The sequence below is a fragment of the Bactrocera neohumeralis genome, chromosome 4 (assembly GCF_024586455.1).
Source record: "Bactrocera neohumeralis isolate Rockhampton chromosome 4, APGP_CSIRO_Bneo_wtdbg2-racon-allhic-juicebox.fasta_v2, whole genome shotgun sequence".
NCBI lineage: Eukaryota > Metazoa > Arthropoda > Insecta > Diptera > Tephritidae > Bactrocera > Bactrocera neohumeralis.
Genome location: NC_065921.1, coordinates 62,881,039 through 62,907,904, shown reverse-complemented (window position 1 = coordinate 62,907,904; position 26,866 = coordinate 62,881,039). Strand labels below are relative to the sequence as shown.

Below are 26,866 nucleotides of genomic sequence, written 5' to 3'. Positions count from 1 at the left end.
AGATGTTCATCCACCGGGGTGAATGACAGTACTCGATGACGGAGTCTCTCCCCCACCACGAATCCCACACCCAATTTGCGCTCCTTTATATGGCCACTGTAGTAAATGCCACAAGGACCTACTCGTCTCAGTCCTTGTCCCGCCCATCGCATTTCTTAGACGGCGGTGATGTCAGCCTTCACTCTAACGAGGACATCAACCAGCTGGGCAGCGGCACATTCCCAATTAAGGGACCGGACATTCGAGGTGCATGCCCTCAAATCGTAGTCCTTATTTCGTTTGCCATGGTCGTCATCAAAAGGGATGGTACTGTTTTTTTACGTGGCAGGTCCCAAACCCAGCGCACAACCCTGTGCAGGGGATGTTTCGCCTTCTCACTTTAGCTCGTCTTCAAACGGATGTTTTTAGATTACTTAGAGCTGCTTGAGCCATATGTAAAAGAATTGTTTCTGGCCACTCTCAAGTGAAGGGCGATCAGAGAACTTTCCTCACTTGCGTGAACTTCTACACATGTCTCCATCCTCCAATATCCCACTTGAAGTTGAAGAAAAAAATGTTTTACTGTGTTTAGCTTCCTCACTCCAGCGTTTGAAAGGCTACGCTACCCCCGTATCGTTTTATTTTGCTATTGCTACCACTCTGAATTTGACGGGAAGCATAGCAATAATTCTAGAAATTTTGCTGCAACCGAGTAGTAAATGAAAACCCTGTCCAGAACATCGACGCGTGCGCACATATCGCTGCTGTCTAGAGCGCTGACTCCATACGACGCACGTAGGAGCATTTGGTCTCAAAAATCGGATAAAATTATTTAAAGAGATTTTATGAATGAAAACGAATAAAAATGCATGATTGAATATAATAATGCAATATATTAAAATAAAACAAGTAAGGAAGGGCTAATTTCGGGTGCAACCGAACATTTTATGTTGAATATACTTGAGTAGGAGGTAGTGCCGACCAGATTTTATCTATTTTTGGTCATCCCACATACTACTAATATGCCACATAATCAATAAAATGTTAGCTCGGCTTCATTTAGGTACCTTACATACAATCACCAATAATATGGAGCAAGGCCAAGTGGATGTTCGAAAATCTTTGTAATAGTTACATGGAGGGAGGGTCAAGTTTTCGCCCAATTGTATCTATTTTAGCCGCAAAGATACATTGTTGTAAAAATATGTTCTGAAGTTTTCATTGAGATGACTCAAATATTGGCGGATATATCCAGCATAAAGTGACCTATAAGTTCTAAAATCTTTATATTAGATATATGGGGGCTCAGGAAAGTATTAACCCGATTCAACCCATTTTTGACAGAATGAAATACTATTGCCAGAAAAGGATTCTGTGCGAATTTCAATTCCTATTGAACACACACGTTGAACGATGTTTTCGGGGTAAAGTCAACTATTGATATAACAGTTTTGGTTGGATGTGGACAATTATTGGTCAAAAGGTGGCTTACTTTAAGGGAATTACAAAATATTATTCCGTTATATTTACTAATTCTTTATTTGTGTACTGGAAAGTGAAAGAATCAAATGGAATTTTAAATTATGTTATATGGGAAGTAGGCGTGGTTGTAGTCCGATTTCGTTCATTTTCACAGAGTAACATAGGAATATGAAAGGAATGTTACGTTCCAAATTTTGTCGAAATCGGTTAGTCCGGTTAGGAGATATGGGATTTCACCAGAAAGTGGGTGGTGTCACGCCCATTGTCCAATTTTCACACCGGCTCCGATAGAGCCCCTTATATCGGGTGATTTTTTAAGAGCTTGATAACTTTTTAAAAAAAAAAACGCATAAAATTTGCAAAATCTCATCGGTTCTTTATTTGAAACGTTAGATTGGTTCATGACATTTACTTTTTGAAGATAATTTCATTTAAATGTTGACCGCGGCTGCATCTTAGGTGGTCCATTCGCAAGAACTGAAGCCGAACGATCTGCCACAACGTCGAATTTTCAGTGAATGGGCCCTAGAAAAGTTGGCAGAAAATCCGCTTTTTATCGACAAATTTTGTTCAGCGATGAGGCTCATTTCTGGTTGAATGGCTACGTAAATAAGCAAAATTGCCGCATTTGGGGTGAAGAGCAACCAGAAGCCGTTCAAGAACTGCCCATGCATCCCGAAAAATTCACTGTTTGGTGTGGTTTGTACGCTGGTGGAATCATTGGACCGTATTTTTTCAAAGATGCTGTTGGACGCAACGTTACGGTGAATGGCGATCGCTATCGTTCGATGCTAACAAACTTTTTGTTGCCAAAAATGGAAGAACTGAACTTGGTTGACATGTGGTTTCAACAAGATGGCGCTACATGCCACACAGCTCGCGATTCTATGGCAATTTTGAGGGAAAACTTCGGAGAACAATTCATCTCAAGAAATGGACCCGTAAGTTGGCCACCAAGATCATGCGATTTAACGCCTTTAGACTATTTTTTGTGGGGCTACGTCAAGTCTAAAGTCTACAGAAATAAGCCAGCAACTATTCCAGCTTTGGAAGACAACATTTCCGAAGAAATTCGGGCTATTCCGGCCGAAATGCTCGAAAAAGTTGCCCAAAATTGGACTTTCCGAATGGACCACCTAAGACGCAGCCGCGGTCAACATTTAAATGAAATTATCTTCAAAAAGTAAATGTCATGAACCAATCTAACGTTTCAAATAAAGAACCGATGAGATTTTGCAAATTTTATGCGTTTTTTTTTAAAAAAAGTTATCAAGCTCTTAAAAAATCACCCGATACCATCTATATACCACCCGTATATAATAATTTGGCAGGATTTCAGTACTTAATTAAAAAAAAAAATAAAGCAGTACTCATTTTATGCAAGTGACCAACCTAATTCAAAACGCCAGTTTTTCCCACGAAAACATGTTTTCGTTGTCGGTCCGAACGTAGTATAATATCAGTATTTTCGAAGATCCGGCTGGCTTTATTCCATATGATTGGTGAATGTATGTGAAGTACTTTGATGAAATCCAGTATGTGGAATTATTATTATTATTATTATTATTTATTGAAAAGGATAATACAATTACACCTTGTATTATCCTTTGGAATCCTATGTGGAATGATAATAGTTAATAGATAAGATCGGGTCCATACTACCTCAACTTTCATATACTAGGTATAATGCTTTTCGTTTTCCTGACAAATGTTATGCCGAATTGTCGGTCAGTGTATGAGTTATATAGGAATTTCTTAGATTGCGATCCTCCGGTTGACGTTTTACATCTTGAGGTATTTTCTGGAAAGTTGTAAGAGTGTAAAATGTTCGGTTACACCCTAACTTAGCCCTTCCTTACTTGTTCTTTGTATGTGTGGATTTCAATTCTGCGTAATTGCTTTGAGTTTTTTTATCCTTTTTCTTTTTTTATGTTTTTTACTGATTGTAAGAAGTGTTCATAATTAAAGTGCTGAACACATTGGGCGCGACAGACTGCAAACGACATCTGTCATCTGTTAGAGCTTTGAATAATTTTACATTTTACATATTAGTGGCATCACCACTCTACCTCATCTCTCTACTGTCGTTGGTAAATATAAGAATATTTTGAAGTTAGCGACAGCGACAACTGACGGCCTGCAGTCGTGTAGGAGTGAACCTGTCTAAATAACTGTGTCCATAAGAACGTGTGTATTTTAATATTTGACAGATGTCGGTTGCAGCGTGTCGCGCTCTTGTCACACTTGGGGAAGATCACCAAAAACGCCACGTACAGAAGCATCCGCCGATAGGGCTAATTAATTATATTGTATAAGTTGCTCTCAGTCATGCAAAAACAAAAATAGTTTAGAGACAGGTTACATTTATTTTTATATTAAATATAACGTTCCAGTTATGTTTTCGTTTCTCAGAGTTAAGTGTATTAAAAAAACTTTATTAATTACAAAAACATACATTCAGTTTTATTTCTTTTTGACAATCCTTTCCCATTGTTTCTGGGAGGCTCTCAAGCGACCCATGCACCTAATTGGGTGGTTTATTTATTGCGCCTAGTTTAGGCTTAGTGATAGAACTCAAACTTTTTAAAGCCTGTTAATATAATTCTGAAAACTACAACATTTTGTAAAAATTCAAAAGCTGTTAAAAGACATCTTAAAATTCACTTGAGAGTATTAGAATGTACTATAATAATCCTCAAACTAAACTTTTATTTATAATTTTGCATTTACAAAAAATACAGGTTCCAGAAAAACTTAATTCTATCCCGGTGTCGTCCACAACAGCAACAGGAACTCTACCAACGGGACGTTTGCCAACATTGACACGTAATCTACATCTGACAGCAGGCAGTTCACCTGAAATAAGCATCACCGAAACGATTACAACGCGCTCGGCTGTCACCATTTCAACCGCACCGAAGCGCATGACACGCGCTACCTCTGTGGCCGAAGTGGTTGTGATAATACAAAATACTGAAATTAAACATGAGAATGTCGATGATGACTTTGTTGGTAGTAATTAAATAAAATATATATGTATATTTATAATTTTTTATAATAAATATATACAAAGTAAGAATAAAAATAATAAAAGCAAAGTAATGGAAAACAGCAGCTATTTATAAGATCAATACAGTATGACAACTATTTACCCAATAGAATGTTGGAATGTTGTACGGTGAGTAGCGTAAAATTGTTTTGCTTGATTAAGTTTTACTATAATGACCTGAGTTCTTTATAAATTTTTCCCATTAGCATAAATGTTGGGAGTTTTTTGCAAAATGGTATTTAACATTTTTCTCGTTACTTCTTATTTAATTTGCCTTTATAAAATATACGCAAACAATTACAGTATTTTAGCAAGGGCGGCTAAATTTCTCTCAATAAGGACTAAATCAAGTACCCATGCTCATCGAAATCGCCTACAACTATACTATACTATAATGTATGACGTAAAATTTTATATACCAATAAATATATTTTTCTATACATGTACATATCGCATCGCCTACAACTTATATACTATAATGTATGACGTAAAATTTTATATACCAATAAATATATTTTTCTATACATGTACATATGTATAGTAATTTATTGAAATTACTAGTTTTATTTTCTTGTCACAGCTACTCTATTATAATAAATGCTGACATAGTATATAAAAAATATTATTGCTACCTCAGCTTCATTCTGAAATTAGGACGTCTGAAAAATTCGATAGCTTAGAAATATAAATATAAATTTTATCCAACAAGCAATTTTTGTGATAAATTATTGTACAGAGTCTTGTGTCAACAACAGCGATTTCAAAAATAACGCCTGCACATTTGTGGCAAAGTAGCCAATTGCAGCAAAAGTAAGATATATCATTTTGCTTGTGTTAATCTTTCCGTGCAGCATCTGACAACTGGTGTCGTTATTTTTTTCAATAACATACGGCAACGGTTAAATGTTTTCTATTATTATCTGCTATCTCGTTCACCCTACCAACGAGCATGCGCTCTGTTTACGCGAAAATCACGCCACTTTCCAAAATGACAGTAAACCTACATACATATATAAAAAATTATACAAGTTTATTTGTTGTATTGTTTTTGCACACACACCACGTGAAATATTTTTTTATTGAAGCGCTCATACTCAGTTGAGTACAATGTCAACAAGAGTTACCAGCTATATAAAAATAATTTGCAGCTTTAAATTATGCACTGTATAGTCGTAAAGGTGTATGAAACGACATAAATTGTATTTGTTTAATATAATTTTTGGCATATATTTGCTGTAAACGCTGAAATAAAGTCTATATGTCATAAATAAGCACTTGTGTTAATCTTTCGTAGTTAATTGGCACCTGAAATCGTCGCCTGGCAGCACACAACAAATATGAGTCGTTAAATCTTTTAAAAAGTGCTTAATTCAGCTGTCCATCATTTCGTACGTGCATTTTCATTGCGGTTTACACATTAAAAGTGTTTAAATTTTCTAAATATTAGTATATAGTTAATACTATACGCATAATCAATCCTCAGTTAGGTGTCATTATTAAAATAGGTGGGCTTTAACAACGTTTGCGTTATTTTATTTACTTGTGTATTTGTTCGTACGTTGGTTTTTTGGTTTTTTTTTTGTTTGCGGCGCTGGTTCGCAATGATGACGTACCCGCGAGAGCACCGGTAACAAATGTATGTAAACAACAAAAAAAACTGCAAAGCCAACATAATCAAAGGAGAAAGTGAGCGTGCAGAAGGGAGAATTATAACAAGAACAACATTGTTTGTTGTTGTTGTCCTCATGGAGCGAGAGAGTGTATAATCAAATCAACGCTTTAAGGGGAAAGTGCGGCGATAATAGCGAAGACGGCGACTTTGTCTTCGACACTTCATACGAAAACAGCAAATAAACTGATTCAGAAGTAAAACTAACGTGGCCGAGAGTGTTCACTGTTTACATCGCTGCAAATAAGATTTTAAAGAAAAAAAAATAAAACAATAAATAAAACGGGTGTGCACCAAATATTCTATTTTTTATTTTTGTGAATATAGTAAATTAAATATTTTACTTATCGTTTAATTCAAGTATAATCTAACGCAATAAATTAGAACGTGTGTATGTGTGTGATTGTCGAGTAAGTAATAAAAAGCCCAATGGCATTGAAATGAGCATGCCCTATAGAAATATTTAGATTAAAAAATGAAATGTGGTGTGACCAACTGACAAATGCGAGTTTTTACGAGTTTTCTGTTAATATTTAATTAAATGTTGTCTACACGACCGCTATCGTGTTCATTTTTAAGAATAAAATAAATAGTGTGTTTAAATGTCATTGCTGCGAAACAAAGTTGTGTGTAGGTGTGTGTACAAAAGTGCATTAAAATAATATAAATGCAAGTCAAATTTGAAAATTTCTATATTTCAGCGAATATTGAAAATTTTTACATGAAATATGTGTGATTTTACATAATGGTGCAGTTTTTCTTTTAATATGGTTAGAGCGTGTGTGTACGCCGAACGTGTGAAAAAAAACTATGTATGATGGGCTCTTTAACAACGCAACGAAATCGGTTACGAAAAGTCGATTGTTGGTTTAATAATTTTATTTTACATATGTATATGTTTTAACTTTTATATTAGTTGTTTTTTTTATTCAGGTAAAATGCATTGTTGTCTATATTAAAAATTTCCCCTTTGCTTTATTTTTTCTGCCGCATTGTTCTATCTACAATAACTGAAAACCAACACAAATTACTTTTTCGCCGCAACAACACATTGATTATAAAAATTAACAAACACAACGAATGCGGGACGGCAAAAACAACGATACGCATGCATGAATTTACGCTGCTCTGCAATGTCACGCTAACAAAACAACGCATTTACAGCAGTTAATGCCAGTTAGGACAGGTAAATTTGCAAATAAACTGACGTTTGTAATAGTATTTGTGTATTTCCAATTTTTTTTATGAATCGTCTTGATAAATAATAGCAAAATAGATTACTATTTAAAATTTTACATTGTACTACAGTATATGACAAATTTTGTATTTGCAGTTATCTAATAGAATGTAAAAGTAGTATAGTCGTTTTTAGCGCGTTTTATATTTTCGTGGGTTGTACGGTTTTCTAATAAATTACAATGGAATATTTGCACTTCTGTTAATTAAACAAATTCTTAACAAGAAAAAAAGGGGAACTTCGTTTGCATCGAAGTTTTAATAACCATCTCAAATAGAAAATTATACCCTAGTATGCCAGTAAATAAACAGAGGTACGCATGTGAGCAACGTACTCCTATTTTTCCCCCCTTTTTTCTTATTTTATGTTATTTCGCCGCTTTTTTGAAACAATAAATCGTGGTGAGGCGACTGGCCTTCATATGCTTTTTAGTTCCTTCACTCATTATTTTGGTTATTTAAAATGCGAATTTTTGTTTGTTTGCGGATTACAAACATATGTAAGTATGTACATGTGAATGCATGAGAGTGCAGACAAGCAGCCCATTTAGCTTTATGTGCAATATGTGTATGTACGTAAGTCAAAAGTCAATTATCCTCGCTTTCAACAAATACAAAATATTAAACATCTATGTATGTGTGTATGTTGCATACACTCTATGTATTTATTTACGTTGTGTTTGAGTTTGGTGCGGACGCGAAAGCTTCAAAAACGATTAAAAATGTACACATCACAAGCGAATTTTTTGCAGAGAACATTTGTATATACATATATACTTTTTTTTGTTTATCATAATTTTTCCATATTATGTGCTGAAGTATAGTATAAGAAAAATAATCTAAAAATGGCAAAAGTATGGAGGAACAATAAATGTATTGCAGGAACGTTGAAATAACCTTGACCATTTTAAATATAAAGCTTTGTTAGCGTTAGGTTGTTCACATTTATCGATAGCGCTTCAATTGCTGTCAAGTGATAGATACATATGTACATTATGTACATACATATGTATGTGTTTGTTTACATTTTAATGGACACTTTGTACGAGAATTCGACTTTCATTTTGTGTGCATATGCAACCGGTAATATCAAAGGTCATCGCATCGCCGTTTTTTTTACGTATAAAAATATGGGTTTTATTTAATAAATGCATATTTGTATTTGTGTGTGTGCCAGCACAGCTGTGTTGTCAAAGTCGGTTTAATTCGTCTGCTCTGTTTTCAATCCAAACATGTTTATATAGTCAAATTACATACATGTTCAACTTTCTCTGCACTTATTTGTTTACTTTTTTTTCGTAAGTTTGCTGATGTTGTAAGATCACAGTGGTTATTAAAAATTTGTATTCGCTGAAAATTACGATTATTTTACTGACGATAATTAACTTTTTAATGGCGCAATAACAAATCGGCGAGCGATATAAATACATATGTATGTATGTATATAATTGCATGTTTGTAGGCAGCTCTACATCAGTTATTAAAAATGATTGCAGTTCTGTTAGCATTGAAATTTCACATGCTAGAACATTTTTTCTGTTACCTTTGGAATACATACATACATATGTATATTGAATTTATAAGATCAGATTTGTTGAGTAAGATTTTTTTCGGTACGGACAAAACTCATTGGACCAACTCTTGGACTGGAAAATAAATTTGGTTTAAATTCATATATTATTGGGTACCCATTATTTTTAATGATTACAGCACATTTTATAGCCATAAATGAAATTAAATGACTAATATGTGTGCCATTTATTCCATTACAGGCTCGTTTCAAGGTATCAAATAGCTTGTTTTTATTACCGTGGACCTGTTAATCTACCTGTTGCCATAAGTTTTCTCATAACATAAACATATAAGGCCTCTCATAACATAAACTTGTTTTTCTAAAAGCCAATCTTTCACAACTTTAACGTGTGTTTGGAGTCATTATCGTGTTGAAACTGCCAATCAGGCGGCATTTTTTGGATAGGGTGGGGTAACATTTGGGTTCGCAGTATCGTTTTATATTGGCACCTATCCTTTTTCCCTTCTATTCTGTAATTAGGTTCTACTCTGTGACAAGAAAAGAACCCCCACACCATTATATTACCTCCATCATGCTTTACTGTACCCTTCCGATATTGGCGGTATAAACGCTTTCCTGTTGGTCTTCGTACACAATCCATTCCATCTGAGGTCTGCAAAATAAATTTGGAGTGATCTGAAAACAATACTCACTTCACTTCACAATGTGCTAATTGATTTTTTTTTAAATATATGTTTTTTGCGCAGCACGGGGTCTAAATAGGCCATTATCAAAGGTGCGTCGTTGTACTGTGTTGTCCCGCGTACTCACCCGTAGTTTTAAGCTGTCTACAACGTAGTTTTCTAACATCTTTGTATCCTTTTTAAACTCCTGCTTATTCTCAAGTCACCCTTTACCGAAGTGATTCTAGGACACCCTCCAATCTTAAGTTTTTAAGGGTTCCATCAGCTTTGTTCTTGTGTAAAATAACAGAAATAGTTCCCCAGAGAATATTTATTGCAAAGCTCCTTTGCCGCATACCTTTTGTGAATTCGCTTAGAATTATTAATTTGAGTTCAGTTGAATGTGTTTTGTCAACCATTTTTATCTAACACGATTTTTAGTAGTTTTATACGGAAAATTTTTATATATTTCACAACACACTCGTTCTCATTAAAGCAAACCATGACGGAACATGTGTGAGACTCGAGTTAGTCCAATGAATTTTGACCGACCTGTACATTCGTTTGTAGAGAGTAGAGACGTGAATGATATTACAACCAGCAGAGAGGATTTGGTAACAACGATCTGACGAACTTAGCTATTAAGAGCCTAAGAAAGTTCTATGAAGACACCCAAACAGCACTTATAAAATTCCCTGTTGAGGATGCCAGAAAATAGCTTCAGTCCAAGAAATTGAAAGAATACAGATATATACAGGCTATGAACTGCACCAATAAGCCAAAATGCTAGTTTTGCTTTAAAGAAGGCTCTTGTGAAACTGATCACTTCACTGGGAGCAGCAGATACCCGATATACAAGAAAGAGGCACAAACCCTAACCTTTCAAAATGTGAATGAATAACTTTTTATCCCTTTTTTTGCTGTTAGAAATTCAAATGTCATGGTATTATAGCTTTGGTGCATCTGAAGTTAGCGTTTTGATTTTCATTCCAGACAAGCAGTAGTTTTTTTTTGCAAATGATTGCATTCTAACGGCTGTTGATTATTTATGTCAATGATTATTATAAATTCTGTTTTGTAAAGTTTTACTTTGGGTACATTCATTTAACACTTACATATGTACGTATGTACAATGAATGTATTGGCAGTTTATTAGGCTTAATAAATTTGTTAATCAATTTACAAGCCTGCACTAAAAAGTTTGGAAATATTTTTAGTCGTACTGGTTATTTTTACTATATATTACTGAAATAAATGTACATAAGGCCTATCAATTTATCATTTTCTGCTCCAAAGATATGTATGTAGATTTGTACAATCGACCCTCAATGCAACACAGCCCGTTTCTATTCTCTAATAACTGTATACATTTTTATGTGCTTACATAAATCTTGTTTTTAATTCTTAATACATATCTGCAATATACATATGTATATACATATGTATGTATGTGGATGTATGTACATATGTACTATATGAGCATACATTTGTATTCTATTCACTAAAAATTGGTATTAGATAAATTCAGGGTTGCCAATAATGCATTAAAAAATCATTTTATTAAAATTCAACATTTTTTTTCTAATCCCAAATATTGGATTGAAAAAAATTAAAAATAAATTTTAAATTCCAAATACAGGATTAAAAAAAATTTATCCCAGCTACCAAAATTCATGGTTTTTTAGCCGCAGATGATTGGTCGTCCATTGGATGGATAGTTTGTGATTAGTTGAAAACTCCACAAAAATTCGGAGTGTATGTAAGTATATAGAAGCCAGTTTGGATCTTATTCAGATTACATTAGCATAAGCTGCATACATTTCAGTGCAACTGTTTGAAAATTAAATGTATTCACACATGCATTCGTGTTTTTTATAGAGAAATCTATTTTTCATGCCGGTCGTTAGTCGGCTTTCCTTTCTAGTACATATGTACATATAATAAAAAAAGCTGCATAAATATACCTACAGTATGTACATATACATATTTACATAAATTTTATATGTATATAACTATACGCTGTTGCATGCTGCATTGTACCACAATTTGCACGCATGTACCACATCTGTAAATACATAAGTATGTACATACTTACATATACATACATATATACCCCAATTCGTTTTGGCTCTCTCATTTTATATTTCTCTCTGCTCGGCTCTTACCACATTTTTGAATGCTGTTTTTGCTTTTATTCGTTTCATATTCGTCATTGTGTCTTTAAAGGGGTGTGTGCTGCGGCGAAGTAGCTCCGAAGCATCAACAATTGCAACCGTGCAGGGGAATTCTGCAGCGTAGCAGTGTTGTACAACATTTCTCCTCAATCTCATACGATTTTCAGCGTGTATAATAGCGTGGTTTTCCTGCCATTGCCATCGACGATACATGAGTTTTGTGTATGTCGAATTGTTGGTTTGTTCGTTTGCCTAGAGCCCAATTACACGAGCAAACTTTTGTTGCGGCAACTCTTGGTTTATAGGCGAGGGGGCGACGAGGAGAGGGGAATCGCTCCGAGTTTCCAGTGTTCAGCAACTCGCTTTGTGTTCTTATTCGTAACAGTTCGCTGCGACGTTTTTCGGCATTCGTGTTCTTTCTTTCGTAGTACATAGTTGCATTTGCGTATCTTTTTTTGAAATCAATATTTTGAATATATTTAAAAATTTAATTTCATCTTTTGGTAATTAATTTGCAAATATGTATATAAATATACATAATATAATATAAATATTTTAGAAAATGGAGTATGATGAAAAAATCGAATTAATTAAAGATATTGTGAAATGTATGGAGGAAGCCATACAAATTGATTCAGACGATAGTAAAAAGGGTGATATATCTTTGTTTTAATAAATAAAATGTATTTCTTAATTGACAGAGCTGATTAATATATGTGATAGAGTGGCCCAAATACCTATAAGGAAAAAGAAACGACAATGGGTTAAAGTAAAGAGTAGACAATAAGTTAAAATAAAATGAAATAGAATGAGAAAAAAAACTCGAGCAGAGTTGCGCAACACAAGTTGCTCGTGTGAAGGTAATGGGCGACAGCAAAAGAGAATCGCCCGAGAATTAGCAACTAAAGTTGCCTCATGTAATCGCGAACCTAGTATTCGACACAATTTGTTTTGTTGCTTGTAGCGCACACAGTCTGGGTTTTCTTTCGTTTCATTGCAAGTATGTGAGCAAAAAATAATTACTTGCCGTATTTTAGGCGAACAGGCGCGCGGTCAGGCAGGTAGACGACGCTGTTCGCCGGTTTTTGATGTTTTCACTACTAGTTGGCGTAGTGAATAACTAATTTCTATTCTATTATAAGTGTTATAATGCTGTCGTCATTGCTAGATCGCAACAGCGTGAACAGGCCTCCAAATCTTCGGTGAGGCGCTATCATTTTCTAGCGTTGAATTTAAACTAACTTATTTTTAGATTTTGTTCTCATTTTGCTCTGAGATAATTTTCATTTGAATGACACGTAAGTCGTCCTGAGTGTATATATTTGGTTATTTTTGTTATTATACTCTAAAATATATGTATGTATGTATCTTTACAAAATTTGGATAAGTCAGCGCTACAATATACGAAGAAATTGTTCAGATCGGAGCACTATAGCATATAGCTGCCGAACAAAGTGAACGCACAAAATCAAATTGTTGTATGTGAATTTTTTTTTATTCGACAAGATATTTTTATAAATTTTGACCTAGATTATTGCCTTAGACAACTCTACAAATTGTTCAGACCGGACTGCTATAGCATATATGTATGTACATACTTGTACTTGCCATATAAACTGTCAACTCGGCACCATACCTCGAAATTACATGAAGTATAACCAATTACGGAAACTTTTTCATTTCTCAAGGGTATTTTGGCTATCAAAGTTAAGGTTTTCTCTTATTTTTTTTATTTTTTTTTTTTGATAATGTTCGTGCTCTCGCAATAAGTTTTCTATAAACTTTTTTAATGCCCTGATATATGCCCGTACATACACACATACATACATTTGTATGTATATAGAAGCCACTCTTTATTTTTCATTTGTTTGCCCTTTTGTGTTTTCGTTTTCCAAGCTTTGTTTTCTGGCTGATTTTTATTTCTTGACAGTGTTCTCGCAACATCAAGCCGCTTTCATTATCACTTCCATGTGTGAATTTTTTTGCTAGCGGTTTTGTGTTACTACATAAAATGGGAATAAATGAACAAGGAATGCTAGTAAATTACAATTAACTATACATAGCAGTCAATATGTTCTCGAAGCAGTCCAGTTTGCTTGTTTTTAATTATATGCCCCTGACTGCGCTCGCATTTCTACAAAATATTTCTATATCACTGCTATTTAAAGCATAGTATAATTTGCATCTATAGTTTTCAATAAGCACTGACAATTAAAATTCATTTAAATAAATACAGATGTCTGTATAGTATGTGTACGAACCCCACATCAATTTATTTACAGTGTTACCAAAGAAATCTTATTTCAATTATTATATGGGCACTTGCAATATTTTTTCTACTTTAATCACAATACTACTGGTTAATTTTAATTTTAAAAAATTTATATTTATTATCCACGTTTTGGTTTTGATAACTAGTTTTTCGGTTTTAGAAGCTTCTTATTTGTTGGAATCACCAATATATCGGACCATTGCCAGACACAGACCGATCAAAATCAAGTTCCTTATGTAACCCTCTTTATTTGTGAAGGGTATTATTGATTCTATGCAACCGTAGTTAAAATTTTTTTTGATTAAAAATTTTATTGATAATTCTATGTAATTTATAGATATTTTCACAATTTTATTAATATTAATGTCACCGGTGTCGCATTTACAACTCTAAACCATAATGATCACTTGATATTTGATAAATCTCTCAAAAGAAAATCTTTAATTCTTTCATTATCACCATATCTATGCAGTGAACTTTGAGACAAATGCAATTTAGACACATACATATGTATGTACATACACCTTTGCAATGGCGTTTGAGTTTTGCTCAAAGTGTAAACACATAGACGGCGACAGACTGCAAACTACATCTGTCAAATATTAAAATACACACGTTCTTAAGGGCAGTGTTATTTTGACAGCTGCACGACTACACGACTGCAGGCCGACAGTTGTCGTTCTCGCTAACTTCAATATCTTCCTATTTTTGCCAACGACAGTAGGACGACAGTAGAGTTGACAGTAGAATGGAAGATAGAAAGAGGAGGTAGAGTGGTGATGCCACTAATATGTAAAATGTAAAATTATTCACAGCTCTAACAAACTTGACGTTATTTTATATAGGTATATTATAGCTCTATTATATCATTTGTAATAACAATTGATAATTTAAAGCAAAAATATTTACCTATTTACTTATTTTTTGCATAAAAAATTTCATTTTGAACAAAATATTAAAATTTCATTGAAGTGAAAGGAATTAGTATGGCCACAACGAAATTGTGTACATACAAAATGGACAACTGCGTTGTTTTGCGTACATGCCGGCCATTGTGTTGTTGTTGCTTCTCAAAATGTACATGTAGTAAGACGAACAACGACGTTTTCACGACGTGCTGCTGCAGTCTGTCGCAGTCATTGTGTTTACACTTTCATGGTCACATTCGGAGCAGCCGCCACAAGTAACGACCTCAACCCTCTACTTACATGTGTACATACATACATATGTGTGTATGTATTGTGTGCACGTTAAAATCTGCGAACGGAAAATGGCTATGAATGATTTTCAAAGAGTCAACCGCCCGCCCCCAATTACATTTGTATAAGCGCGCAGTCCTACATAAACACAATTGTGTACGATCGCGCACAAAACAGTATATGCATACATTCATGTGTACAGTATATATGTACATACTTGTTCTTATTTTATTGTGTTGCTATTATTATTTTTTTGTTCATGTGCCATTTCACGGACTTTGACACATAATCATACGATTTTTGAAAAACGCAACTGGTACAGCGATTGAGACTGTTGGATGTTTGTTTGTGTGTGTGTCATCCAATGGGTTTAGCGGGTTAAGGGGTAAGATTTTGCACTCTCTGTGCTTGTGTTGTCTGTCTATACACATTCGACAAATTTCAACGTAGCGAGTTTTTAAATAATTATAAAAGTAAACGTACATTATACATAAGTATTTTAATACGACGTTAGAAAATAACAACGTAATAAAAGCAACAATAATAAAGTGAAGGAAAGTGCTTGAGTGAAGCAAGGTAATCGGAGTTTTTGTTTTTCGCAATAATAACACTTGTGATTGGTTTTTGTTCATCTACACAGTATGAGTCATATATGGTACAATACGTAAATTTAAACTTATATTCTTATACATACATATGTATGTATGTATGTATATAAGTAATATAAATGCAATTGTCATTGATTCAATCGCAACGTCTTTTGTAATATGTTCAAAATCCACTTCTAACTTTGAACACGTTTCATGCATTTTTCGTATTTTGACACGTCAAACTGACGCAAGTGTCTATGCTTTTCAACTATTCACTTGGAAAAATGTCGCATAAATATGTATGTTTATACCTTGGTACTTGTAACTACATACATACATATGTACATAGATAAGTACATACCTACTTATGTTATTTTGAAATGAAAACTATAGTGGTGGCAGATGCTCAAGTGATGACGTGTATTTCAGCTCTGCGCGCTTTGTCATCGCATATCGCGCCACTTTCGATGTCGTCATTGTTATTCAGTGTAAACATATGTAGATATTGACCCAACCGTATAACCGTTTGGCGCTCAGCGTTTAAGCGGAACTTTGGCAGTAATATAAAATTAGTACCAAAAACCGCAACATTAATAAATTGTGATTAAATAAGGACTAGACAAGAGAAAGCGTTAACTTCGGTTGCACCGAAGCTAAATACCCTTCACAGGTGCATTTCTGTTAGTAACTACATATGTGTTCAGTTTGTATGGAAGCTATATGCTATAGTAATCCGTTCTGAACAATTTTTTTGAGATTATATTGTTACCTTTAGCGGTAATCCATGCCAAATTTCGTTAAGATACCACGTCAAATGCGAAAGTTTTCCATACAATCCCTTGATTCCGATCGTTCGGTTTGTATGGCAGCTATATGCTATATTGAGCCGATCTGCACAATTTCTTCTGATATTACATTATTTCTATAAACAATACCTCATAACAAATTTTGTGAAGATATATCGTCAAATGAGGCCGTTTCCCATACAAGAACTTGATTCCGATCGTTCATTTTGTATGGCAGCTATATGCTATAGTTAACGATCTGAACAATTTCTTCGGAGATTACATTGTTGCTTTAGAAAATAATCTATACCAAATTTCGTGAATACATCTTGTCAAATGTGAAAGTTTTCCATACAAGAACATGATTCCGATCGTTCATTTTGTATGTCAGCTATACGCTATAGTTAACCGATCTGAACAATTTCTTCGGAGATTACATTGTTGCCTTAGAAAATAATCTATACCAAATTTTGTGAATATATCTTGCCAAATGTGAAAGTTTTCCAAACAAGAACTTGATTCCGATCATTCAGTTTATATGGCAGCTATACATATGTTATAGTGCTCCGATATCGGCAGTTCCGACAAATGAGCAGCTTCTTGAAAAGAAAATGACGTTTGCAAAATTTCAAACGATATCTTAAACAATGAGGGACTAGTTTGTATATATACAGACAGATAGACGGACATGGCGGAATCGACTCAGCTCGACCTTCTGATCATTTATATATATATACTCGACGCTTCCTTCTGGGTGTTACAAACTTCGTGACAAACTTAATATACCCTGTCCAGGGTATAAAAATTAGTACCATAAATCATAAATTTAATATACATAAGTATATACTTAAGTACATGTGATTAAATAAGAAATGATTGCTACGATGTGTAAATCTCTATTCATAAAATCAAGCTTAGTGTGTTTGGCAGTACTAGTGTTAATAATCAGAAACTCTGTTTAAAATTGGTCTATGAAGAATAAAATACATATATTTGAAACAAGTTCGGGTGCAACTGAACATTTTATACTTTTGCAACTTACAAGAATCAAAGCCAGGGAAATACTTTATGGTGTAAAACGTCAACCTGAGGATCGCAATCCAAACAATTTTATATATACACTTACTATATAACTCGTATACTGACAGATACATAAGATTTATTAGAAAAACGAAAAAAATATACATACATACATATGTATGTAGTATATGGAAGTTGGGGTAGTATCGGCCAGATTTTATCTATATAGAGTAAAGTCAGCCGGATATTCCAAAATCCTGATATTAGCTGTATGGGAGGTAAGCCAAGTTTTCGCTCAAATTTATCTATTTTAGGCACACTGTTTGAGTAACTGTTATGAGTAAACATACATACAGTGGACCAATAAAGTTTACATACACCTAGTTCTATAAAATTACGACACGTTTATTTGTTTTAAAATTAATAGATTTTGTGGTTTTTTTCTATCCATTTCATGGTATGTATATTTAACATTAATATAGCATATCAAAATATGTTTTTTTTGCACAAATAAAAGTAATGCTAAGCTTAAAATGCGCTTTATTCATATCAAAAAAGTTTACGTACACTAATGATTATTTATATAAATGAAAAGTAATTACAATAGCGGTTTTTGGCCTACATGCCATTATTGTCCCTAGACGTCGACGTATGCTCCCCACTCGATTTCTAGTATTATTTCCGGATATTTTGACCCATTAAGTCGATGATCCAGTGTTTTGGCTTTGTTTTGAAGGAATTCGATGTTTTCGAATACGGTTTTCCAAAAAGTTCCTGATATTTTGAATAGGATTAATGTCTAGTGATTGCGGGACCTATGGAGTTATTTTTATTTCCATTGAAAACGCAGTTCTAAATTGTGAAGCCAGTAAATATGAGTATTTCGATGATGATGATGAAGCAAAGTTTGAATTGGATATATGTATGTATATCGAAACGAATACAACCACGGAGAAGCTAGCCCATCAATACACAATTTTAAAGAAGTTAATGTTATAATAGCCGCAGGAGTTGCAAAGTCCTTGAAAGAAAAATATAACAGAACTATTTGGAAACTAAAACAGTATGATGGTTTAATACTGATTTTAAAGGCACCGAACATTTACTTTACTTTTTTTTCAGATGATCTCATGGAGTTAATAGTTCATCAATGAAATTTATGCATAAATTCGAAAAAATTAAAGTAGTATGTTTTAGCTGGTATATCTGGATATAACTATGTAATTACAACTTCGAAATATATGTATATTGGCCAAGAAAACAACAGTATCAATAGACTTCCTGAAGAAACTCATTTGGAATCAAGTCCCAACAACGTTATAATAGAGCATTATTAAGGGATTTTCCCCCACAAAAAAGTTTTTTTTGTAATTACTACACATCTTTTGCCACCTATGCAAATGTGGAATTTACTCCCTGGGAACAGTTGGTTGATAACAAATTTGGCCGGAAAATAACGGTCGCTTGCCTAAACGTTCTATCAAAGTATAACAAATTCATGGGCGTGTTGATTTGCTAGATTCCTTTATAGGCCGATATAAAATTAAAATTCGCTCTAAGATGTGGTATATACGACTTTTTTATCGTTTAGTTGACACGGCTATAGTAAATGCTTGGCTGTTATATAAACGAGTGGAAACACAAAGAATAAATTTACATTGTAAAAGTAATGAATTTACTTCTGCCCACTTTTATTCAATAAAATAAAGAGCATATCCATTCAGTAAGTTCCTTGTAAATTAATTAGATTTGCTGCATGATATTGCATATATGCAATGTTACGTAAATCTATCGCTAGAAACACTGCAACCATAAAATTTCAAATTTGTCATCTTATAATAGCCAAAAAAAAAAATTATCTCTCACGGAAATTAAATCATGCAGCGATGGGTTAATTTCAGTTATATAATATGTATATGCATCTCAGACATTGACCGATATTTTCGAACAAAAGTCAACTATAGGTACTGGGGTCCAAATATTCGGTACCTAGGGGCTTAAACAGTTTTTATTGGATTTTAACAATTTTTGGTCATAAGGTGCATGCACTAACGGCATTATTCGTGCAGTTTAATCCCGTTACAATAATTGCTTCTTGATTTGTGTACTGGAAACTGAACGAATCAAGAGGGGTTTAAAATTGTGGTGTAGGAGAAGTAGGCGTATTTATTGTCTAATTTCTTTGATTTTCACAACGTGACAGGAATATGAAAAGAATGCCACGTACCAAATTTATGCTTAAACAAAAAAACTGTAATTTCGGCTGCACCGAAATAGCCTTCACGGGTGCATTCTTTATAGGCAAAAGGCCTATAGTGCGCATATGTATGTATGTATTTATCATAAAGGCATAGTGAATTGGAAGCGAAGAAGCAAATAAAAATTTTTAATGAATTAAAAGGAAAAATTCAAATAAAAATGAGATGACCTTGAAAATATTAATTATTTTTAATATTGATTAATTTGTTTTGAAAGAAAAAATCATGAATCGAAAAGAATAAAATAAAATAAAAATTTAATGTACGTATAAAGTATAATAAATTAAATATATAATAAAATAAATTTAAAATCAATGCAGAAGAAATTAAATCGAAAGCAATAACTATAAATAATGAGTTCTACAAAATCGACAAACTAACTTATGTGCAGACATACAATCCTAAGTGCTGTGTCATAAATGAGATGCCAAAACGTGCTTTGAACGCATTTATATGTAGATATATTGAAAAAAATTTATTTGTAAATGACTTGCTATTTATAATATACAAATTTATGCACTAACAAATTTGTTCAAATGCACATACTTTTACATAAGTAAATACGTAGGTATGTTAATATGTGTGTATGTTTATACGTGATTTTTTACATATTGAAAATTTATTTCCAGCTACTTTAGAGCCAACTGGGTTGGAAGTTAAAGTCAAAACTTGCCATCGAGATTTTTTTTTTTAACACTGGACATTTGTTTTTTTTTCAGAATTATTTATAAATTTAAATTAACCCATGCTAACTTGTATTATCTATACGCGTATAAACATTATTGCAGCACTTGCATGATAGGAAATGTATTAATTTTTAAACTCTTGCAACATATTGCTGTTTTGTTCACCTAACGATTGTTTGTATCATTTAAAAATAATCGAGTTTGACACAGTGTTATGTACGCATATATAAATGATCCGAGTGACTGTCTGTAAGTCCGTCCATCCGTCTGGATAACTAGAATAAAGATTACGATATCATAATGAAGATTCATGTACGTCTTATTTGTGCAAAAAAGATAGGACGAGTTCCTAGATAGGCGTAATCGGCCCAGTGCTACCCCCACAAAACGTCATAAAACGGAAAACTATTAAACTTTGCGAAAACTGAGCCTCTGAGGCCTATCACCTTATGGTCAAAAATTGTCCAAATCGCAACAAAAAAACTCAAGCACCAGATGCCGAATATGAGGATCAAAGTTCCGATTCTGAATTTTTTTTTCGAAAATATAACGACATTAATCAACGTTTTTTAATGAATATACTTTTATGTTTGTATGTAAATATTTCGAATCACTCATTTTCATTGAGTTTATCGCCATACTGACCTAGAACTTGATTTAAGGTTAGGGCTGCTAGTTTTTTATTCTTATTTTATTTTTTATAACTTAGTATGGCTGTGTGTTAGCATGCATGTAAGTGCATAAATTTATATGTGTCATAAGTTGCTTATAGAACCCAGTCAATTCCCACAGCGTCAATGCAACGTTACGCAATTTGTTGTTGTGCTGTCACACAATAAATTATCATAACATATGTTCGTCTGTATGTATGAATTTTGTTAGTAATTGTGTAGGTAGATATGCGCGTCCCGTAACTTATTGTTTATAACTTTTTTGTTTTTCATTAGCCTACAGTCTTGCTGACGCTTGTCAAATGTACTATGTACGTTGGTATTTATGGAATTAAATTCAATTAAAGTTAATACATATTTGTGAATTTGATTGTTTTTTTTTAATTTTTTATGACTTTTGTGAACTGACGCCAAAGTTAGTGAAAAAATCTAATCAAATTTGAAAAGGAAGTTTGTATGAGACTTGTCTAAATATTATTATAATCCGTATCAAAACGCTAATGGAAAATATTTTCTAATTATCCATTTGATAGTGTTTTGAATGATGTGGCATTATATAAAAAATATATTTCTCCTACAGGTGCAAATTAATAACTCTGTTTGAATTTTGTAAGCAACGCGGTCAACTGCCTCGTTTTCTTTATTATGTTTTCTTATATACAGTATTTTGCTTAAGTCTAGATACAAATATTTATCTTACATTCTAGGAAGTATATCTACAATCCACTTGAGATATGACATATGTTACAAGTGGAAATATTCATCTTACAATCTATGAATTATATTTTGGGACCACCTAAGGTGGACAGTATTAGTAAAGTACACATAATGTTTCAATACGGACCATATGGGTCGTAAGTGTCATGTTACATATTTATGACAGATAAAGAATATGTTCATGTAATGTGAACTGGTGGTATTAACTCCCCCACCTCTAAATTGAAGCGTCCCGATTCAAATGGATATATAGTAGTACGTGAGGCTATGGACTATTTTATCAATTTGAACAGTACTATTTTGAAATCTTAATTCATTTTACAATTTATTTAAATTTGACTCTTAAATATACTTTCGATACATTTTATATTATTTTTGACTTCTAAGAATTGAGAATTGTAAATGTGTAAACTCATTTTTGTATGAAATCTAACAACATTTTTTTTTTAAGCAAGTGTAAAAATTTATAATTTTACGATTTTACGATGCTTTACGACGGCTTGTGAGTACCCCAATTATTGAAATTATTTATTTAAAATATTAGTACCTCCTTTTTTGGAGTATATTCTTTTATTTTATTGTCGGTATTATCTTCGACTGGCGTCTTAGGATTTTCTAGTCCCAAGTATTTTAAATTTTGTATTTTTATATTCTATTTGGCTTTTCGCCATTCTTTTTTGTTTTATTTTACCGGTAAAATCTTCGGCTGCCGTTGTTGAACTTTTTGTTCCACAATTTTAAAGTATTTTTTTATTTTTAGTATTGCCGGTACTTTCTTCGGCTGGTGCCTTAAGACTTTTTTGTTCAAAGTTATATAAATTTTGAATTTTTATATTTTGTTTTACATATACAGTAGAACACCAATTATCCGAATCAATGGGGACCGGGACCCATTCGGATTATCAAATATTCGGATAATCGGATTTTTTTTTTAAAATTGGAGAGAATAAAAGCTACGTTTTGATATTGCACTATTTTTTTTATTGAATTAAATGAAAGAAACATGAAATTTTCACATGTTTTAAATATAAATAAAATGTTCTTATGTACAAGTTTAGAAATAAAAATCATTGTTTTTTAAACATCTCCGTCAATGTAAGCTGTTTTGCGGTCTTCAACCGTTTTCGGGCAGCCAGATCACGCATTCGCTTGACGGTGAGCAGTTGCAAGTGGTTACACTCGGGCTGACGCTCCATCCACTTCAAAGCAGTCTCGAGGCCGGCAAATGCTTCACTAGCTGATGGTCCAGCGTCTACTTCAACATCAGCAGAAAGTTCTTCTTCCACTTCCACTTCAACATCTTCTCTCACACTTACAACAATTTCATCGTCATTGAGAATTTGAAAACCAGGACGTCAGACGTGTCACAAGCCATCCACTCTCCTACATCTTCAGCACTTACTTCTGTACAACCAGGAATTTTTACAATCATTTTTCTTATTTTCTCTAGTGACAACGTATCTTCATCATCATCATCCTCTCCATATTCTTGTTTCTCATTTTCTTCAGATTCTTTTTTTTTTTGTTCTTCTCAGACGGTAGGCCTTTCAGTTTATTCCACGCACGTCTTAGCGTCACTGGCGTAACCAAACTCCAAGCTTCCGCTACCATGTAACAGCAGTCCTTTAAATTTATTTTGCTATGATTTGCCAAAACCAATTCTTCATCTTCAGCACCTTCGATCAGCAGTTTTCTCAGCAGTTGCCTTCTGTAATGGCGCTTCATTGTTTCAATAACAGACTGGTCCATGGGTTGCAGCAAACTTGTAACATTGGGAGGCAAAAACGTCGTTTTAAACTGCCCATTCTCTCTTTCCAACAGTTCTGCTGCAACGGCAAGTCAAGACTTGACGCGCAAACACTGGCTTTGCGGGGGGAACAATTTTTTGTGATTCGGATAATCGGCGATTCGGATAGTCGGAGTTCGGATAATTGGAGTTCTACTGTATATATTTATATTTATTTTATATATTTTTCCATTATTTTTTTGTTTTATTTTGCCGGTATGAACTTCGGCTGGCGTTGTAGAACATTTTCGTTCTACAATATTTTGTATAATTCTTCTTTTTACTCTGCTGGTATGAATCTTCAGCTGGCGTTTTAGGACCTTTTTGTCCCAAAATATTTTTTTTTTGTTAATAAAATATTGCCGGAAAAATCTTCGGCAGGCACTTCAGGAGTCTCTGCTCCCAAAGAATTATATTTTTTTCCTTTAAATTTATTTTTCGGTTTTGTTTGTTTTTTTTTATATATATTTGTGAGTTTCATGAAATAACATATGTATATAGTAATACTCACAAAAAGATATAATAGTTAAATTTCTTTTTGCATAAATCTATTGTAATAACTTCATATTAAAAATATTTAAATGTCATATATTTTGTTGACCGCCTGTATTTAAATATTTGTTTTGATCTTTTCTGGGAAAAGATACTCTTTTATTCTGGAGGGTCTGGAGTTCAGATTCGCAGAACTGAGTTTATATTATAAACCGGAGGGTCCCCCTTGCGGTAGTGAATCGCGGTTTTAAAAAATATTTTATTATTTGGCTGGTCGAGCCTTCATTTGAAATTTTTTAGATTTAATTTAATATAATTTGCATATATGTATTTGATATGCTAATAGAGTATATCTTGTTAAGATAAGATTTTATCTTGTTTTTTTTTTATTATTTTTAAACAGTTGTGAGTGGCATGATTATTGGTTTTGCAATACTCACAGTGAAATAATTTTTCATACTAAATATTAGTGGGATTATTTCTGATTTACAGAAATTTTTTTTTCTTTTGTTTTTATGAGGGGCTTTCAGCGTTTTTTATGTGGACGTATGTTCGCTTGTTGTTCGCTCGTAATCCGTTTAGACGAGGCGCGTTCGATTGGCAGTAGGCACAAACACACACTCGAAATTTTTTCAGTAATTTTCTGAGTGGCGCTGAGATTTTTTTAATAATGTGTCTCTTTTTGGACTTAGCGTTTTTTGAACTTTTTTTTTTACTTTTCTCCTCAATTGAGGATACTTGATTGTTTTGCAAACGGTAACACGGGGATTTCTTGTCCCCTTAAATGGTTACCGCCGAAATTTATTGTTACATTTTGGTCCGCCAGAGATTATTTCATCTCCTGGCAGCATCGCCAGTTAAAAACTCCGTTTAGTTCTCGTGGGCTACTACGGGCAACTGCCCGTGAGTAACTCCGTGGGCAACTCCTTGTGGTCAACTGCCTCGTTTTCTTTATTATGTTTTCTTATATACAGTATTTTGCTTAAGTCTAGATACAAATATTTATCTTACATTCTAGGAAGTATATCTACAATCCACTTGAGATATGACATATGTTACAAGTGGAAAGATTCATCTTACAATCTATGAATTATATTTTGGGACCACCTAAGGTGGACAGTATTAGCAAAGTACACATAATGTTTCAATACGGACCATTTGGGTCGTAAGTGTCATGTTACATATTTATGACAGATAAAGAATATGTTCATGTAATGTGAACTGGTGGTATTAACTTGCATACTTATGTTTGTAAGTTAGAGCGGGCCAGTTTTTATACTCTTGCAACAGTTGCTATAATAGTTTTAGGGTTATACATATATGTATGTACATATGTATATATATATGTATATAAATGATGAGAGTGTCGAGACGAGTTGAAATACGGGTGACTGTCTGTCAAACACTGTCCGTCTGACTGTGCACGTAGTAACTTGAGTTAAAATTGAGATATCTTGATGAAACTTGGTATGCGGGTTCCTAAGTACAAAAAGTACGAGTTCGTAGATGGGCGTAATCGGACCACTGGCACGCCCACAAAACGCCATTATCCGAAAACCTATAAAGTGCTACAACTAAGCATTAAATTAATGGACCCGCTCTTGTGTACATAGGTTACCACAGACTATTTATTCTGAATTTTCAAAATAACTTTTATGGTAATTTCGTTGACCAAAGCAGATGATATTCTATATTATTGTAAGAATCTTTAACATTGGCATTTTAAAACACTCGACGCAATTTTTTACGAGAGATTGAGCCCTAAATAAAATGTCATATCATGTTCTCGGTCATATAAGCTTAAGCGAAAAAAGTTATTAAATAAAATGTGAGCAAAAAGTAGATAGTCTCCATGTTGTCACGTTTTTAGGAATTGTCATATTGTTATTAATATCTAATGATATTTTTATTTTGGCGCCTAACATAGAAAAACGGAAAAATTACTTTCTTACTGAGGACTCAATCTCAAAAAAATCCAATACCCCGAAAAAAACGATTTTTGCCAATTAATTTATTTTTATATTTTTTCGAATAGAACTATACTCCATATCTTTTGAAAATTAATGGTATGCATTCAGTGTTAAGTGTTCACATCGGTTTCCTATAGCAAAAAACGGTCTATTTTTCAATATAAAAATTAAATATTTTGTTCAATCTTTTTATTATTCAAAGGATAAAAATTTTACAAAGAATTTTTGAAATTTTCAATGGAAAATGTTAAAATCTGGGCAGTTACGACGTCATTTAAGACAGTCCTTCGGAGAAATAAAGTGTCTACGCGTTGACAGCAAATCATCTTACTGGACCATCAAAAGTAAAACGAAAAAATACGTGTTTCAATTGAGAACATAAACCAGATATTTGACGAGAGAGAATAAAGTTGCATTTTTAGCATACAAATTTTGTTGAAAATTTCTCAACGTTTGTTTTTTAAATAGTTGTAATTTAACATAAAAACATCCTTCATTCAAGAACTATGAAATTTTATCTTGAGGTCCTGTGTAAAATTTCATAAAGTTCAGTTGAGTAGCTCTCGAGATATCTTTAAAAGTTTTAAGTGACTATATAGCTCACCTCGAGCGCGCAACTTTTCAAAGCTGTATCT

General features: G+C 33.3%; 1 protein-coding gene and 1 pseudogene across 9 annotated transcripts in view; one reads left to right on the top strand and one right to left on the bottom strand.

The window, feature by feature from the left end:
• Window positions 1-26,866, top strand: part of LOC126757211 (fatty acid CoA ligase Acsl3) — a 62,024-nt gene that overhangs the window by 7,032 nt on the left and 28,126 nt on the right. For 2 of the 9 annotated variants that reach the window (XM_050470924.1, XM_050470919.1), the window contains exons 1-2: window positions 6,373-6,589; window positions 7,347-7,365. The gene's annotated coding sequence lies outside the window, so the exon portion shown is untranslated. Of the gene's footprint in view, window positions 1-5,924; window positions 6,016-6,372; window positions 6,590-6,902; window positions 7,036-7,343; window positions 7,366-26,866 lie in introns of those variants that run through there. The other 7 variants (XM_050470923.1, XM_050470918.1, XM_050470920.1 and 4 more) reach the window with 6 other exon arrangements.
• LOC126757213 (uncharacterized) lies at window positions 23,051-23,493 on the bottom strand (annotated as a pseudogene).